This window comes from Eschrichtius robustus, chromosome 20 (assembly GCF_028021215.1).
Source record: "Eschrichtius robustus isolate mEscRob2 chromosome 20, mEscRob2.pri, whole genome shotgun sequence".
NCBI classification, from domain to species: Eukaryota; Metazoa; Chordata; class Mammalia; order Artiodactyla; family Eschrichtiidae; genus Eschrichtius; species Eschrichtius robustus.
Window position 1 is genome coordinate 25,275,682 of NC_090843.1, and position 16,758 is coordinate 25,292,439.

Consider the following 16,758-nt stretch of genomic DNA (forward strand, 5'->3'; position numbering starts at 1 on the left):
CAAATGAAATGTTTGTATATAAATCTAACAAAATACATACAAGATCTATATGAGGAAAACGACAAAACTCTGATGAAAGATATCAAAGAACTAAGTAAATAGGTATTCCATGTTCGTGGATAGGAAGACTCAATTTTGTCAAGATCTCAATTCTTCCCAACGTTATCTATAGATTCATTGCAATCCTAATCAAAGTTCCAGTTAGTTATTTTCTGGTTATCAACAAACTGATTCTGAAATTTATATGGAAAAGCAAAAGACCCAGAATAGCCAACTTAATATTGAAGGAGAAAAACAATGTTGAAGGTGGAAGACTCGATTTCAAGACTTACCATAAAGCTACAGTAATTAAAACACTGTGGTATTGGGGAAAGATAGACAAATAGATCAAGGAACAGAAATAGAGCCAATATAAATACAGTCAAATGATCTTTAACAAAGGAGCAAAGGCAATACAATGGAGAAAAGATAGTCTTTTCCACAAATGGTGCTGGAACAACTGGACATCCACATGCAAAAAAATGAATCTAGACAGACTTTATACTCTTCAAAAAAAGTAACTCAAAATGGATCACAGACTTAAATGTAAAACACAAAACTAAAACTCCTAGAAGATAAATAGGAGAAAATCTAATTGACCTGGGGTATGGTGATGACTTTTTAGATACAATACCAAAGGCACAACCTTTTTTTTTTTTTGGCTGCATCAGGTCTTAGTTGCAGCATGCAGGATCTTTCGTCGCAGTGCGCAGTCTTCTCTCTAGTTGTGGTGCGTAGGTTTTTTTTTTTTCCTCTCTCTCTAGTTGTGGTGGGTGGGCTCCAGGGCACGTGGCTCTGTAGTTTGTGGCACACAGGCTCTCTAGTTGAGGCGTGTGGGCTCAGTAGTTGTGGCACGTGGGCTTAGTTGCCCCGTGGCATGTGGGATCTTAGTTCCCCCAACCAGGGATCGAACCTGTGTCCCCTGCATTGGAAGGCAGATTCTTTACCACTGGACCACCGGGAAAGTCCCACCAAAGGCACAATCTTTGAAAGAAATCATGATAAGCTGGACTTCTTTAGAATTAAAAACTTCTGCTCTGTGAAAGACAGTGTCAAGAGAATCAGAAGACAAGCTACTGACTGGGAGAAAATATTTGCAAAAGACATATCTGATAAAGGACTGTTATCCAACATATATAAAGAATTCTTAAAATTCAACAATAAGAAAACAAACAACCTGATTAAAAAATGGACAAAAGGGCTTCCCTGGTGGCGCAGTGGTTAAGAATCCGCCTGCCAGTGCAGGGGACACGGGTTTGAGCCCTGGTCCGGGAAGATCCCACATGCCGTGGAGCAACTAAGCCTGTGCACCACAACTACTGAGCCTGCGCTCTAGAGCCCACAAGCCACAACTACTGAGCCTGTGTGCCACAACTACTGAAGCCCACACATGTAGAGCCTGTGCTTCGCAACAAGAGAAGCCACCGCAATGAGAGCCCCGCGCACTGCAACAAAGAGTAGCCTTCGCTCACTGCAAGTAGAGAAAGCCAGCGTGCAGCAACGAAGACCCAATGCAGCCAAAAATAAATAAATAAAATAAATTTATAAAAAAAAAAAAAAGAACAAAAGACCTGAACAGACATCTCACCAAAGAAGATATACAGATGACAAGTAAGCATAGGAATAGATGTTCAACATCATATGTCACTAGGGAATTGCAAATTAAAACAAAAAATGATATACCACTTCACACCTATTAGAATGGCCAAAATCCAAAACACTGATACACCAAATGCTGGCGAGGATGTGGAGCAACATGGACTTTCACTCATTGTTGGTGGGAATGCAAAATGGTACAGCCACCTTGGAAAACAGTTTAACAGTTTCTTACAAAACTAAACATACCCTTACCATACAATCCAGCAGTTGCACTCCTTGGTATTTACCCAAACTAACAGAAAACTTACATCCACACAAAAACCTGCACACAGATGTTTATAGCAGCTTTATTTATAATTGCCAAAAACTTGGACGCAACCAAGATGTCCTTCAGTAGGTCAATAAGCTGTAGTATATCCAGACAATGGAATATTATTCAGCACTAAAAAGAAAAGAGCTATCAAGCCGTGAAAAGGCATGGTGGAAACTTAAATGCATATTACTAAGTGAAAGAAGCCAATCTGAAAAGGCTACATACTGTATGTTATACATATAACAAAAATGCAAAATTATAGAGACAGTAAAAGGATGAGTGGTTGCCAGGGATTAGGGGAAGGAGGGGTCAATAGGAGGGGTAAATAGAGGATTTTTAGGGCAGTGGAACGATTCTGTACAATACTATAATGGTGAATTTATGTCATTATACATTTGTCCAAACCCATAGCATGTACAGCACTAAAAGTGAACTCTAGGGTTTCCCTGGTGGTGCAGTGGTTAAGAATCCGCCTGCCAATGCAGGGGACACGGGTTCGAGCCCTGGTCCGGGAAGATCCCACATGCCGCAGAGCAACTAAGCTCATGCACCACAACTACTGAGCCCGCGTGCCACAGCTACTGAAGCCCGTGCGCCTAGAGCCTGTGCTCCGCCACAAGAGAAGCCACTGCAATGAGAAGCCCATGCACCGCAACGAAGAGTAGCTCCTGCTCGCCGCAACTAGAGAAAGCCCGCGGTGCAGCAACGAAAGCCCAACACAGCCAAAAATAAATAAATAAATTAATTAATTAATTAAAAAAAAAGTGAACTCTAATGTAAATCTGGACTTTGGTGACGATGAAATGTCAGTGTAGGTTGATCAATTGTAACCAACGTACCACTGTGGTCTGGTAGGTAGACAGTGGAGGAAGATGTGTGTTGGGGTGACAGTGGGTACATGGGACCTGTCGGTACTCTCTTGGTACTTTTCACTCACCTTTGCTGCGAACCTAAAACTGCTTTTTGAATTATATACATATATATATTAAAAAACAATACAGAGCTCTGAGGGAGGAACTTTCGTTATTGTTGCTTTGGTTTTGGAAGGGTGATGCAGATAAAGAATGAATTCTTGTTGCATTTTGAGCACGTTGAGCTGAAGGTGTGAGTAGAACATGCAAAAGGCAGTGTTTACAGGCGACCAGAAAACTGAGGGAATCAGGAGAGAGATGGTGCTGAGGTAACAGACTTGGGAGCCATTTAGAGTGGGGACGTGAGCCAGGAAGACAGCAGGGCTAGAGAGAGTAAAAGGCCCAGAAGGGGACCCAGTGCTTTGGCCCTGGGGCAGTCAGTGGGCAGAGGAGCAGGCGGAGAGGTAGCTGTGTCCTGGCCGGTCAGGGAGCACAGCGTTTCCGGGGCAACCAGGCCCTTGGAGCACAGGGGCAGGGGGGCTGGGAGGGTGAGGTCTGGGAGCACCCACGGGGTCCCACAAGGAGGGAGGCCAGCTTGGCGCGGGACGGGGGTGGGGAGGTGGAGGTCAGCAGGGTTGGTTGAGGGTGGGAGGGAGGAGGGGGTGAATTTCTTTCTCCCAGCATCTGGAGTTAGACGCGGAAGGCGAGAGGACAGAGGCTTGAGGGGTGGCAGGGCTCTGAGAAGGTGTTCTAGGATGCGGGAAGCGGGAGAGTGTTTATAGACGGAGGGGACAGACTCTGAGAGAACCCAGAGCACAGGTGGAGGAGTCAGGGGCTTTTTCGGGCTCGTTTCCGTGTATCGTAGAAAAAGTCTTACTCAACTCTTAAAAACATTTTGGGGGTTAATTACCCATAATTCCACCTTTCAACTTGCTCAACGATTCAGTTTTAGTCTGATGTAAAGAAGTTTTTCCTGGCAGAGAGAGACGGGGACTCCAAGGAGGTCCCGTCCCAAAACCTCTCTTCTCAGAGACAGTAGCCGAGGGGGCCGGCTCGGGGGAGGACCGGGCGCTGCAGACTCGCAACAGGCAACAGCCGCATGGGATTTAACATCGAATTCATCCCAAGTGAAAACCAACGTTGTCGGGACTCCGCCCCTTCTCCAGGCACCTCTGAGCCCGCGCCTGGAGGGGGCGGGGAGGACCTTGTGCGTGGGGCCCCGCGCGTGGGGGAGGCCGGGCTCTAATTGAATCCAGGGACCTCGAGACCCAGGCCAATGGCTTTTCCGGGCCTAATTAGAAGGATTTTTTTTTTTTTTTTTTTTTTTAACCCAGGAAACAAATCCATATGGTCTGCGATTCGTTTCTCAGGATCTTTACCCTCCTGAAGTCGTAAATGTCGGGGGCGTTTTAGCACCCGAGGATTGGGAAGGGGGCGGGCCCACAGGCCTAGGTTTCCCGGCTGGAGCCTCCGGAGCCGGGTCCAGGAGGGGGCCCTCCAGCACCGGGGTCCTGCCCTCGCCCAGCCGCTCAGCCACCCTGGTCCATGGGCCAGTCCTGGCAGGCGCCTCGGCCCCCACCCACGCCGGCCGCTGGGTCTCCCCAGGCCTTTCCTCCGGCCAAAAAATCCCGGCCCAGCCCTTCTTCCGAGCCCGTTCGGCTCACACAAGTCGCCTTCCCTCGGCCCACCCCACCCCTGCCCGGCAATGAGACCCACTGCTCTTCCTCTCTCTGCCGACCTCCAAGTGCCACCTGTTTCCGCCATCAGATTGGGAACTGACTAGAGACCAGAATCATGCCTTTCCCATCACTCTGGGGGCTTCTCAACAGTTGCTGCCAGCAAATTTTGTCTGCTCCAAATTGCAGAAGACACCGAGGTTAGACCTAAGGCGGGCAGAAGGGAGAGTGCGGCCCTTTGCTATTTATATAGGGATGGCCCTGGGTGCCAGAAAGACTGGAACCTGGGAGCCAGACCCCGGAGTCACCTTCCACGGGCATCACTGGCTGGCTCACTGACCCCCCGAGGGCCTCAGGTCCTCCTCATCAGAGCCCAGGCAGGGAGGGAAGGAGACCAGGGGTTTGTTGAACAAAACAGGAACGAGGAGGCCCTTCTGGCCAGTGGCCAGTGACCTTGCTCAGGGCCTCCAAAGCTAGGAGGTGACTTTCGGAGACCTAGTGAGGCAGGAGATAGATGGGCTCCAGGTTAGACATTTACAAATGGCCTCCTTGTTTACATTTCGTGGGGCAGGAAAAAAGTGGACTTCAGGCCAGACACTTACAACTAGCCTCCTGTTTGCATTTCCTGAGACAGGAGCTAGGTGAGCTCCAGGTAGGCATTTGCAATCAGCCTCCTGTTTGCCCTCCGAAATGGAAGTAACAACAGAAACAGGGTAAACACCCAGGCTTTGTCTCCTGTGGACACCTTAAGATAACAGTCATGGCAGGGACAAAGAGGGGCTAAACCTTGTCTGAGTAAAGGATCAAGAGATCACCTACCACCCATCCCCCCTTGGGGCAAGGGAAACACTACACATGCGCAAAAAGTCTCCTTGGGGGTCAAAAATCAGGGGACCCCAGGCCGTAATGAGTCTTGCTTTTCCCAGACCCCTTTGCGGCGAGATCCATCTTGGCTGACAGGTGTGTGTGCACGTGGGGTGGCGGGGTGGGTCCTGAGACAAATTAGCCAGGGGGGGGACAAAACAAGACAATTGGCCAGAGGGAAGACAAAGACCCGGAAAACTGCCCCCTTATAAAGGATTTAAACTTCCCAAGGGCGCGACTCTCTCAGAGTTCGCCCGTGTGTCTTTCCCCACGTACTCTGCTTTTCCGATAAATGTTTTACTTTTCTCTTTACCTTCCACCTCCTCGTCAGAATTCATTCTTGTCAACGCAGGCAAGGACTGGAGATTTAGGCCCTAGCCCCTGGCCTCTGAGGTCTAGCTGTTAGGACTCCTGGTCAGGGAACTAAGATCTTGCTTCCAGCTACAGTTTGCTGCTGCTGCTTACTGTAATCTACCACTCACTGCTGTGTGCATCCGAAATCACTAGGAGTGCGTGGGTGGGGAGGAAGCAGCCTGCTTTCTGCTCCTGAATCCTCCAGAACTTGCTGGCTTCAGGAGTTTGTTTGCAGAGAAAATCTTGCCCTTGAGAACCTGCCCCGCAAAGGGGACTCTGAGAAGAGTCCAGAATAATGGAGGCCCAAGGTCTCAAATGGGTTCCCATCTCTGCTGTGCATTCATGGCGTGACTTTATGAGTCACTATATGTCTTTGAGCCTCAGTTTCCTCATCTTTACAATGGGGTGATTGTACTAATAGTTGTTCATCAGGCACAGCGCTGGGTGAGGGGGTAAGAGCCAGTCCCTTGTTCTCAAGGAGCTTACAGTTCAGGTGAAACAAAGAAGGGACTTTACTAAAACTCTGAAAGAGGTTGGAGGGGGGGAATGGAGGGGGAGAGCAGCCCAGAAGGCAGACAGGTGTCTGATGCATTCGTCTCCAGTCCTGTGTCAGCTGCAGCCAAGCTCAGCGATTGTCCCCGACTTTGCTCGCCCCAACCCTACAGCCTACACCTAGCCCCTGCATGGAGGCCCAGGCTCTGTCTGTCTTGCAGATTGGTGTCTGAGGGTGGCTTCTCCCGCCTCCACATCGACAGCCGAGAATGGGGGAAGGGGTGAGCTGCTGGCCTGGTTGGAGCCAGAGGGACAACCCGTGAATGGCTTTTGCACAACCGTGTCAAGCTGGATTAAGTCACAGGGCTGGCTCCCATTAATGTGCTGCTTTCTCCACTTTCCCGCTCTCTTTATCATATCCGAGTGCAGCTGGGTTCCAAGTTCCCTTGGAATGGCAATGCTCTGTCCTCGCTGGATGGTGTGATGGCTCCGTGTGGAAGTGGGTCCAAGTCGGTTGGAGGGAGATGGGCTGAACTTGTTCCACGGAGGGGGAACACAGTCAGCACTCCATAGGCTTTTGGGCACCTACCGTGCACAGGCACTGGGGGTGTGGGGGGAAGCCCCCCATGGAGATGGGGAGGGTTGCAGAGATGAGTCAGCTTATAGGTTAATGAAAGATAAAGCAAGGACCCAAAATGGAGTAGAGTCTATTCTCTGCAGTGTCAAGGAGATATCCTGCAGGCAATGGGAGAGGGAGATCCAGGAGGACTTCCAGGAGGAGCTGGGAAAGGGATGTGGCTACAGGCAGGGCTGCGGAGAAGGCCCACCAGGACGCAGGCGCAGCAGTAAAAGCCCCAAATGGGAAGCATAGGCTGGACTCAGGGATCACAAGTCATCCAGTCTGGCTGAAGGGTGGGGGATACGCTGGAAGGGCAGAGTAGGTTCCTGTGGGGGCCTCTAATGCTGGGGCGGGCGGGGTGGAGGGATGACAATGATTCAGATGTCTGTGAGCCAGGGTTGTGCCAGGTCTAATCTCACATATATATGCTTTAGGTTTTACAGCAGATCTCCAAGGGAGCTGCTACTTATTCCCACTTTACAGCTGAGAAACAAAGGCTCAGTGAGAATGTGTGACTACCTTGCCCAAGATCCCAGAGCTCGTAAGTGGCCAAGCTGGGATTTGAACCCAGGATTGTGTGACTCTAAAGGTCACACTTGTGTCCCTTGGGTGCTGGAGCCCAAACAACCAGCAGCAAAGGTGGGAAGAGTGTTCTGGCCTTGGAGCTTCATTTCAGGGACCTGGGGAGGGTCCCTGTGGGGTTACCCAGCGGGACCCAACAGAGCCCAGGGTAAGGAGGGGGAGGAGTGTCCAAAAGGGTGGACTTGTGCGAATCCCAGACTGAAGCTCACGCTCTGAGGACTCTCAGTGGCCGGTCAGAGAGGTGGGCAGCTGGGGATGCGCAGAGGGGCCCAGGCAGGGGTCCCCCAGGGTGGGCCTTGGGTTGCAGTGTGGTCTGGCTGGTCTTCTGCCCCCTCCACCAAGCCTGGCCTGTGCCAGGCTCCCTGTGGCGCCAGCCTCCTGCAGCCTGGATGGGGGGCTGGGGGGAGAGGAGAGGGGGCGCTGGTTGTGCATCAGTGTGAAGATACCGGGCTCTAAACGGGGATCCCCTTTCTTCCCCTCGTGGGCTGCAGCTGTCCCTGCCACTCTTTGCAGGAGGGGGCAGGGGATTCTGGAAGGGGAATGAGCCTCTGGAAGTACCTAAATGGGGTCAGAGCTTCTCTTCAGCCCCCATTCCCCATCTGAATTCCAGTCCCCACTCCAGGCTCCCTGCCTCCCCAGACCAGCCCCTTGGCCCCGCCCTTGGTCCTCACATTACCCCCAGCACAGCCACCTCCACCCCCATCCCGTTGGCAGCAGAGGCAGCCTGGTGCATTGCGGGGCGGGGCGCCGAGGTGGGGGCAGGACAGGAGACAAGGGCGCTGGGGGTAGACGTGGCTCTCAGGTTGGCTATGCCACTTCCTATCAGGTGGCCTTGGGCAAATCTCTGGGTTTCAGTTGTCTCATCTGTAAAGTGGGTCCAATAATACCTCTCTGGCAGGACTCATGAGACCATCACGTGAAATTACAGCTGTGAAAGTGCTCTGTCAACTTTAAAATGCTGGACGAACGTCATCTGTTATCACTAAGCATGGTCCCCAGAGGCCCTGGATAACAGGCAGCTGTGTTGCTCAGTTCAGCCACCTCAGTGGCTCTGGTCAGCCCCTAGGCCCGAGGGTCCCCTAGGGGCTCCAGGGCCTCTCCTCCACCGTGAGGCCAGACGTGCGGCCCCGAGTCCAGAGGATCGGGCTCTGGCTCCCACCGACAAACCCCAGCCCAGCCCACCTCCACCGCTATCCTGGCCGCAGGCTGGACTGTGGCTGCCGTTTTTCCTCAGTGGAAGCTCTTCATTGACAGAGGGCTGCCTGGCGTTCAGGGCATCAACTCCGTTTGGTCAGCCTGAGATACCCTCGATGCCAAGCAGACTGCCCTCCTGCCAAGGGAGGCATGACCACGCTCCCAGATAGGGGGCCAAGCCCCTGCCCCTGGCGCCTGTGCTCCCTCCCCCTCCCCTGGCTGGCGAGGCCCCACAATCTGGCCTAGACTGCAGCCTTCCCTCCACGCCCCGCCCCTCACCTGAGTCACCACTCTGGGTTTGCCCTGGTCCAGGGTTTCTGGCAGCCTTCCTGGAGAGGCGTGAAGCAGGCCCCAGCCTGACAGGCATGTGGCACTCGCTGGGCACGTGCCCAGCCCATGTGTTACCCCAGGAAGAGGGGGCTGGGTGCCCAGAGCTGCCGAGGTGGCTTCTGCACGAACCTAATGTGACTCTGGCAGCTTCTTCAGCCCTGGAAGGGATGGAGTGAGGCTCTCACTCGCAGGGCCTCATGGCTGCTTATTAAAGTCTCGAAGAGGAGGCATTTCAACAGAGGATCTAGGTCGTGGTTCTCCTGGCAGAATCCAATCCCATTTAGAATTTTTAGACAATTTCCCTCTTCGTTTTAACTGAACTTTGAACTCCTTGAGAACCAGGCACTAATTCTTGCTAATTAACCCTGCATCAGTGGCGATGAGCTGGAGGTGAGGGGGTCTGAAGAATGGGTGGGGGTAGAGGGCAAGATGATCGGGGCAACAAGAGGGGCAGGACCCTGAGGACCAAAGCTGACCCCTCTTCAGCTGGCCTGGATCCTCAAGGCCACACAGAAGGGCTGAGCTGGTAGAACTAGGCTGCAGAGTCCAAGATGAGAGGGGCGGCTCAAGGCAGCCTGGCTCCCTGACCATGGAGATCACGTCCTCCCTCTCCCTCCCCCCAGGGAAGCCCCTCCTTGTCCCAGGGCAAGCCCTATCTCCCCCTCACAGCCAAGCTTCTAGGAGAGTTATACAGGGGCATCTCTACTGTCTCACCTGCCAGCCTCTCCTCCGACCACTGCCGTCCGTCTCCTGCACTCTCAAGGTCCAATCCATCGGCTCTCCCCAGCCTCTCCCTCCCAGGCCTCCCTGCAGCACCTGCATTGGGAATCACCTGCTGTTACTCCTAGAAACATGCTCCTTTCTTAGGCTCCCTTGATGTTGCAAGATCCAGGCCTTTCAACACACTGGCCCCTCGAGATCATCTCTGCCTCCTCATTCTCCTTGGTCACCTAAGCAGGACTACCCCCAAGGTTTCTCTCTCCCAGGGACTTCACCTAGTGGATGGCAGATGATTTTTAAGTATTCCACTGTAGCCCTCGAATTTCCCTGCTCCTGATTTAAAAAAAAAAAAAAAAAAAAAGCCACCTGCCTTTCTCTTCAGAATGTCCCACAAGCTTCTGAAGCTCAACATGGGAATTTTCTTCTTCCAGTTTTATTGAGATATAATTGACATGCAGCACCGTATAAGTTTAAGGTGTACAGAGTAATGATTTGATTTACATGCATCATGAAATGATGACCACAATAAGTTTAGTGAACATCTATCATCCCATATAGTTACAAAATTAAAGAAATAGAAAAAATGTTTTCCTTGTGATAAGAACTCAGGATTTACTGTCTTAACAACTTTCATATATAACGCACAGCAGCGTTAATTATATTTATCATGTTGTATGTCTCTTTTTGTATGAGTTTGTTTGTTTGAAGTATAATCGACCTACAACACTATGTTAGTTCCTAGTGCACAACATAGTGACTGGATATTTCTATACATTTCAAAATGATCATCACGATAAGTCTAGTTACTATCTGTCACCCTACAAAGATATTACATAATTATTGACTATATTCCCCACACTGTACATTCATACCTGTGACTTTTTTATTTTATAAGTGAAAGTTTGCACCTCTTAATCTCCCGCACCTATTTCTCTCCTCCTCTCACTCCCCTCCCCTCTGGCAACCACCTGTTTGTTCTCTGTATCTATGACTCTTGTTTCTGTTTCAACGTGGACATCTTGATCGTCCACGGGAGCCTGCTTCTCCTCCAGGGATCTATCTCTGTGAACAGCACCATCACCCCCTCGGTTGCTAAAGCTGGAGACTGGGAGTCATGTACTCTCTGCCTTACGATTTCCCATCTGATCCTGTGCCAAGGCAGGTTCGTTCTCTCTTTTTAATATTTCCTGAATTGCTCCCCTCTTTTCTTCCCCACTGCTAGTTCCCTTGCCCGAAGCACCAACCTCGCAGTTGGTCTTCCCTGCCTCTCCTTCCAGAACAGACAACCTCCGTAGCTCCCTGATCAGTCCAAATTCCTCAGCCTGGCATTCAAGTCCTCGAATAGGATGTCCCTGCTGTTTCATGGCGATTCTGACCAGAAAGACGCACTTGGTCTGGGGGCGGGGTGGGGGGGTGGGGGGCGTGGAGTCTCGCTCAGGTTGCCTGGTGAAGAGGGAAGAGCCCAAGTGTTGATCTAGGCTGGAACCTTACATTTGTTGTTTTTGGGGTCCCCTTTTGGTGACCGTGCCTCAGTTTCCCCCACTCTCCCAGTGCCTCAGGCGGGGCGACACCTCCCGCCCCTGTGGATGGAGCATGTGACATCCACCTTACCCAATCAGTGATCGCCATTCCCCGGATGGGCCAATCAGAACCAGGGACCCCTGGATACTTTCGCCGGATGCTAAGACCGAGGCGCTCTCTTTTCCACCGGCATGAATCTGAAGGCGCGCAGCCGTCTTATCACCGCAAGGAAAGAGTCTTGTGAGAGGGAAGGAGGCACGAGATGGAGAGGGAGAAACTGGGTGGTAGGATGTTGTTTGAATCTCTGAATCAAGCTGTGCCTAGAGCCAGCCCTACCCCTGCACCTTTTACTTCAGACGGACAGTAAATTCCCGTAAACAAACCTGAGTTGGGTTTTCTCCCTTTTACAACACGAGAAATCCAAACTGGTACGCAGAGTGAAGAGGGGGGAGCTCCCAGGTGGCTGGCTTCTGAGCCCTCGGCATCATCTTCCAGGAGGTCACCGTGTGATCTCCTGTGGGTCCAAGGTCGACAAATGGAGGCCTGGCTGCCCCGTGCCCCTGGCCCGCACATCCGATGTGGACCGCTGGCACCCCAAGGTGCGTAGGCGTAGAATGAGAACCATCTGGAGTGCTGATTGAAGCCTTAGGCCCTGGGGTGGGGCCGGGCCCCTGGAATGTGGACGCTGAGACCCAGGCCCAGGCCAGAGAGTGTTGAGGGCTTCTCAGGAGGGCGACAGGCTCCTGGATGACACAGAAGGACCCCTAGATTCTATGAGTCACTAGAAGATAGGAGGGGGATGGGCGCATTCCCAGACTTTTCCAAAGGGAGCAGTCCCCACCCAGGGAGGAGACCCAATCCCACCTCTCCCAGGAGCCCTTTGGGAATGTTGCTGGAAACAGCTGGAGCAGGGGTTGCCGGGAAGGGAGCACAGGAATTGGGAAGTGCCCAGATGCTGTGGGAAGAGGGCAGGATTGAGCGTCCTGGGAGGAATGGGGACTGAGGGTTGGAAGGTTCCTTAACGTTCTTCCATGACAGAGCCTTAGAAAGATGATCCTGGCCTCGCCTCTGAGATGATTGGAGGATTGGAATAGGTAGAATTAGGGTGTGGAAATTATCGTGGAAAGCCCTAACTTTCAGTGGGGCCTGGGAGGAATCACCCTGCGCGTGGAGGTGGACAGCCCTACCCAGGGTCTGCCTGGCGAAGAAGAATACTGGGGGTCCTTCTCAATGAGGAGGTTGCATCAAAGATCCCCAAGGATGTGTGCTGAGAACTGGGGGGTCTTTGATAGAGCTGGAGGGTGATCTGGAGCCTGGGGTGGGGCCCAGGGGAGCCTGGTGTAGTTGGGAGGGGTCAGCATGAGGGCAGGGGTGTTGGGGGGAGTCAGGGGGCTGGAGGCTGAAGGAGCCCTCCTGGCCTCAGCTCTTCTGAACCCAGATGCCTGGGGACTCGGTCTTGTCCCCTGGCCTTCTGCCCACCAGCTGCCACAGAGCTGAGAGGAATCTGCTTTGCATTATCAGAGGAGCTGCCTCCCCCAGGCATATGGTCAGCAGACCCCACAGCCCAGAGCATCATGGGAGATGTCTTATGACCCCAGCTCTGGCTCAGCCCCTTCTTCCCCTGGAGCACAGGCTCAGTGGCCCCCATCAGGCCCCTCCCCACTGGGTGGAGAGGCCTTTCCTATTGTTCCAAGTCTCATCTCAGCTTCATTGCACGGGATGAAAGAGGGGAGGGAGGCACTAGGGGAAGAGAAGGGGCCCTGATGAGCAGTCAAAGATGGTCTCATTCTGTAACCTAGAGAATGAAAGAGACAAAGAGTGGAGAGGAGAGAGCCTTGGGGATGGGGGGGAGAACAATAGGCCTCGGGCCCAAGCAGACTGATGATACAGGAAGAAGCCAGGGAACATCTATCTGCCCTCTGAGCCCACTGGGGGCTCAGAATGAGGTCTGACTCTAGAGCTAGCTGCCCGATGTGGCAGCCATTAGCCCAATGTAGCTACTGAGCACTTGCAATGGGTCTAATCCGAACTGAGTTGTGCTGTAAGAATAAAATACACACTGGATTGTGAAAACTTAGCAAAAAAAAAGTAACATATAATATCAATAATTTTAAAATATTGATTATATGTTAAAAAGATATGTTGGATATATTGGGCTAAATAAAATGTATTATTATGATCATCTCACTTGTTTCTTTTACTTTTGTAATGTGGCTACTAAAAAATTGAAAATCACATATGTCACTTGCATTATATTTCTATCGGACAGTGCTACTTTAGACCACATTCATTCATTTATTCAACAAATTTTTATTGGGTGCTAGCTGTACACCAGGCAAGGTGCACAGGATTAGATGGTGAGCAAAACCAGACCCTGTCTCTGGTTTCCTGGAGTTTACAGTAATCAAATAATCACACAGACGGGTGCCTAATTGCAAAGAGAGATAAGTGGTCTAAAGAAAAGGAGTGGAACTTGATGTTCTCTGAACCTGGACTCAAGAAACTTGATTTGTATCCAGAGTGCGGTGAGAGCTTTTCCCCAAGGAAGCACTGAACTGGGAGGTAACTTGAGAAAGAAGGGGAAAGAGTATTACAGAAAGGACAACCTATGCAAAGGCCCTGTGGCTAGAGGGCCCTGTGGCTTGAAGCTTGAAGAATTGTGAGGGGACTGGTTTGGGGAAGAGCAGAGAGTGAGGAAGAGGACAGCTGGAGCAACAGTGAGTCTGGAGGGGTTGGCAGGGGCCTCACACACCTCCGAGGCCACATTAAAGATGGGGAGCCGATGAAGCACTTTTGCCCTTGCAGGGGAATTAGAGAAGGAAGGATGGAGGTTAGGCTGAAGGAGGGCAGAGGGGGTTTCTCCACAATGCGGTGGGGGAGGTGGGTGCAAATCTCTGGTACGATGTCTTTCAGGCTCTCTTCTCCGCTACCCCCAGAAGCCCGAGGCCAGTGTCCGTCACCACATCTCCTACCCAGTCCTGCATGCTATGAGGAGCTTTCTCAATGCCCTCTTCTTGCCATCCCTGTGGCCCATCCTTTACCTCTGACTTCTCCTGGCCCACCTCTCCTGCCCCACCCTCACCCTCCACACTGCAGCCAGAGCTGGTGCTTTCTAAGATGGAAATCTGTCTACGGCACCCCCTGCTTCATCCCCCTCAGTGGCTCCCCAGTGTTCTAAGATGTAGTCCAGATGCTTTAATGTGTCTCTTTGTAAGCCCTTCCCCATCTGGCCCCACTGACCTCCCACTCACTCTCTGGGCTGCAGGCACAGGAGCCTCCCCAGGCCCCATGGGCTCTGTTCTCTCTCTTCAGGGCCTTTGCTGCGCTGATTGTTCTGCCAGGAACTCTCTCCTCCCCTGGCTTGTTGACTCCACTTCAGCAGGGATCAGCTTCAATGTCTCTTTACTGGCAAACCTTCCCTAACCCCTGGTAGGGGTGAGTCTGGGTTGGGGCCCCCACTCACCCCTAGCATGGCACTGCACACCATACAGGGGCTGTCTGCTGCCTCCCCCTCAAGTACGTAAGATCGTGGAAGACAGGAGTTTGTGTCTCCTTATTCCCACAGGCAGCATCGGGCTCTCCCCCACCAAATTAGAGGCATTTCCCCCATGAGAATGGGGCTCTTCTAGGATAGGAATTGTGCCTCCCCCATCAGATTAGAGGTATCTTCAAGCCTGGGGCTGTGTCTCCCCCATTAGATGGGAGGCTCCCTCAAGACAGTCTGTCTCCCCCATCACACTGGGGGTTATCCAAGACCCAGGATCATTTCCTATACCGACTCTAAATCACTGCCCCCTCCCCGCTGCCTTCCTCACAACCCTCACAGTCTGGGGGTGGGAGATGGAAGACAGCTTCCCTCCACCTCGTGCCTAACTCTTGGCTGGGGCCTGGCTGGCCCCTCCCAGGATCCCAAGATCAGGAAGGCTTGTTTGCTGTTCTTTCTGGGAAAGCAAGCCTCCCATGGCATTCCCTAGCAACCACAAGCCAGGCCCATCAGAAGACCTGGCCAAGCCACCAGCAGAGGCTGAGCAGCTCGGACCAGCTGCCAGGCCAGCCTGGGAGAGGGGCACAGACCCGGGGCCTCGAACCCTGCAGCTCCCAGACCAGGCAGGGCTCAAAGCCAGGCTGGTAGGAGCTGGGGTTGGGACCTGCCTGGGAGAGCCACAAGGGAGGGGCCTGCCCAACTCCAGGCCGGACCAGCCAGGCTCCTGTCAGGCCATCTGGAGCCAGACCTTGTGTGTGTGCTTGTGTGCTGGGGGGTGGTGTGCCTCCCAGGCCATGTGGGTGGCTGCGAGCTGTGGGGTTGTGACATGGCCCTCCCAGCAAGCCTCTGGCTCCCCTGTGGTCAGTTTCACTTCTGACATCTGGTCAAGTTCACAGCTGGCCAGCTTCCTGCATGGCCATTTTTACTTTCCCTCTCCAAAGTCTGGCGGCAAGGGCCCCCACTCCCTCTCTATCCCACTTAAATTAACTCCATGGTGACACATGTGAATTTGCTGGATTTCTGTTAAAACTTCCCCATTGTGTGTGTGTGTGGGGGGAAATAGGCCAGGAACTCACTGAGTTGGAAATTATACCCGGGTCCCTGCCCCACACACATAACCCCCCACCAACTCAAACCGCGTGTATTTCCAGAAAATCTCTGCACGATTTTCCTTTCTTTGCTATTTAATGTTCATCATTTATGTTTTATGTGTAGGTTTCAGGAGGGCCCAAGAAATGATTACACAGGATGCAAGGGGCAGGTGACAGAGAGGGTGACAAGGAGTCTGGAGCTCACAGCCCCAGCTGGGGGGGGGGAGGGGGCAAAAGGGTTCCATCTCAGCCCAAAGGGAGGCAGGAGGGGCCCCAGAACCAAACACATGCTGAAACATACTTGCACCCTCCGACCCCCTCCCCCACTGCTGGGGAGGAAAAGAAATACCTCAGACTCTGTCCCGCTCCCCACATTCACAGGTGAGGGGCCGGCAGGTGAGTTTCCTCCTCCCATCACAGATTCGGGTCAAAGAAATGCCATCTACGTACAATGTTCCCAGTGCCTTACACAGGGCTGAGAGACCCCTGGGCTGGGGAGGGGTGGCTCTCCGTGCACATCCTGCTCAGGGCTCGTTCATGCTAAATAGAAGGGGGAGGCGCACTCATTCCAACATCAAGCAAAACAGAACAGGCCAGGAGGGGCTTCACGGCCCCTTTCTGGTACCAAGCTAGGGAAAAAACAGTCCTTTGTAGCGTTCTCTAAACTTGGGAGCGACCCTCTATGGGCCACAGTCTAACTCAGTTCCTTCTTGCTGCATTCCCACGCTGGTCCAGTTTTCTTCATTGCAGCCTCCAGGGCCCAGCCAAACCCTCGCTTGCAGGGAAGGGGTGGGGCGGGGGAGCATTCCTCCACGTGCAGGCCCTTGGAAGGCAGGCGCCAGCTCAAGCCTCAGCCGTCCTTGGCCCGCCAAACCCGGGGGCGAGGGAAGACAGCGAGCAGAGTTCAATTCCCTTCAATGCTTCTCTGGCAGCTGCCCCAGGAGGATCCGGCCACAGCCCAAGAGGAAGAACTCTTGGAGAGAAGCAAGATTTCTCATCGTGTGTGTGTGTGTGTGTGTGTGTGTGTGT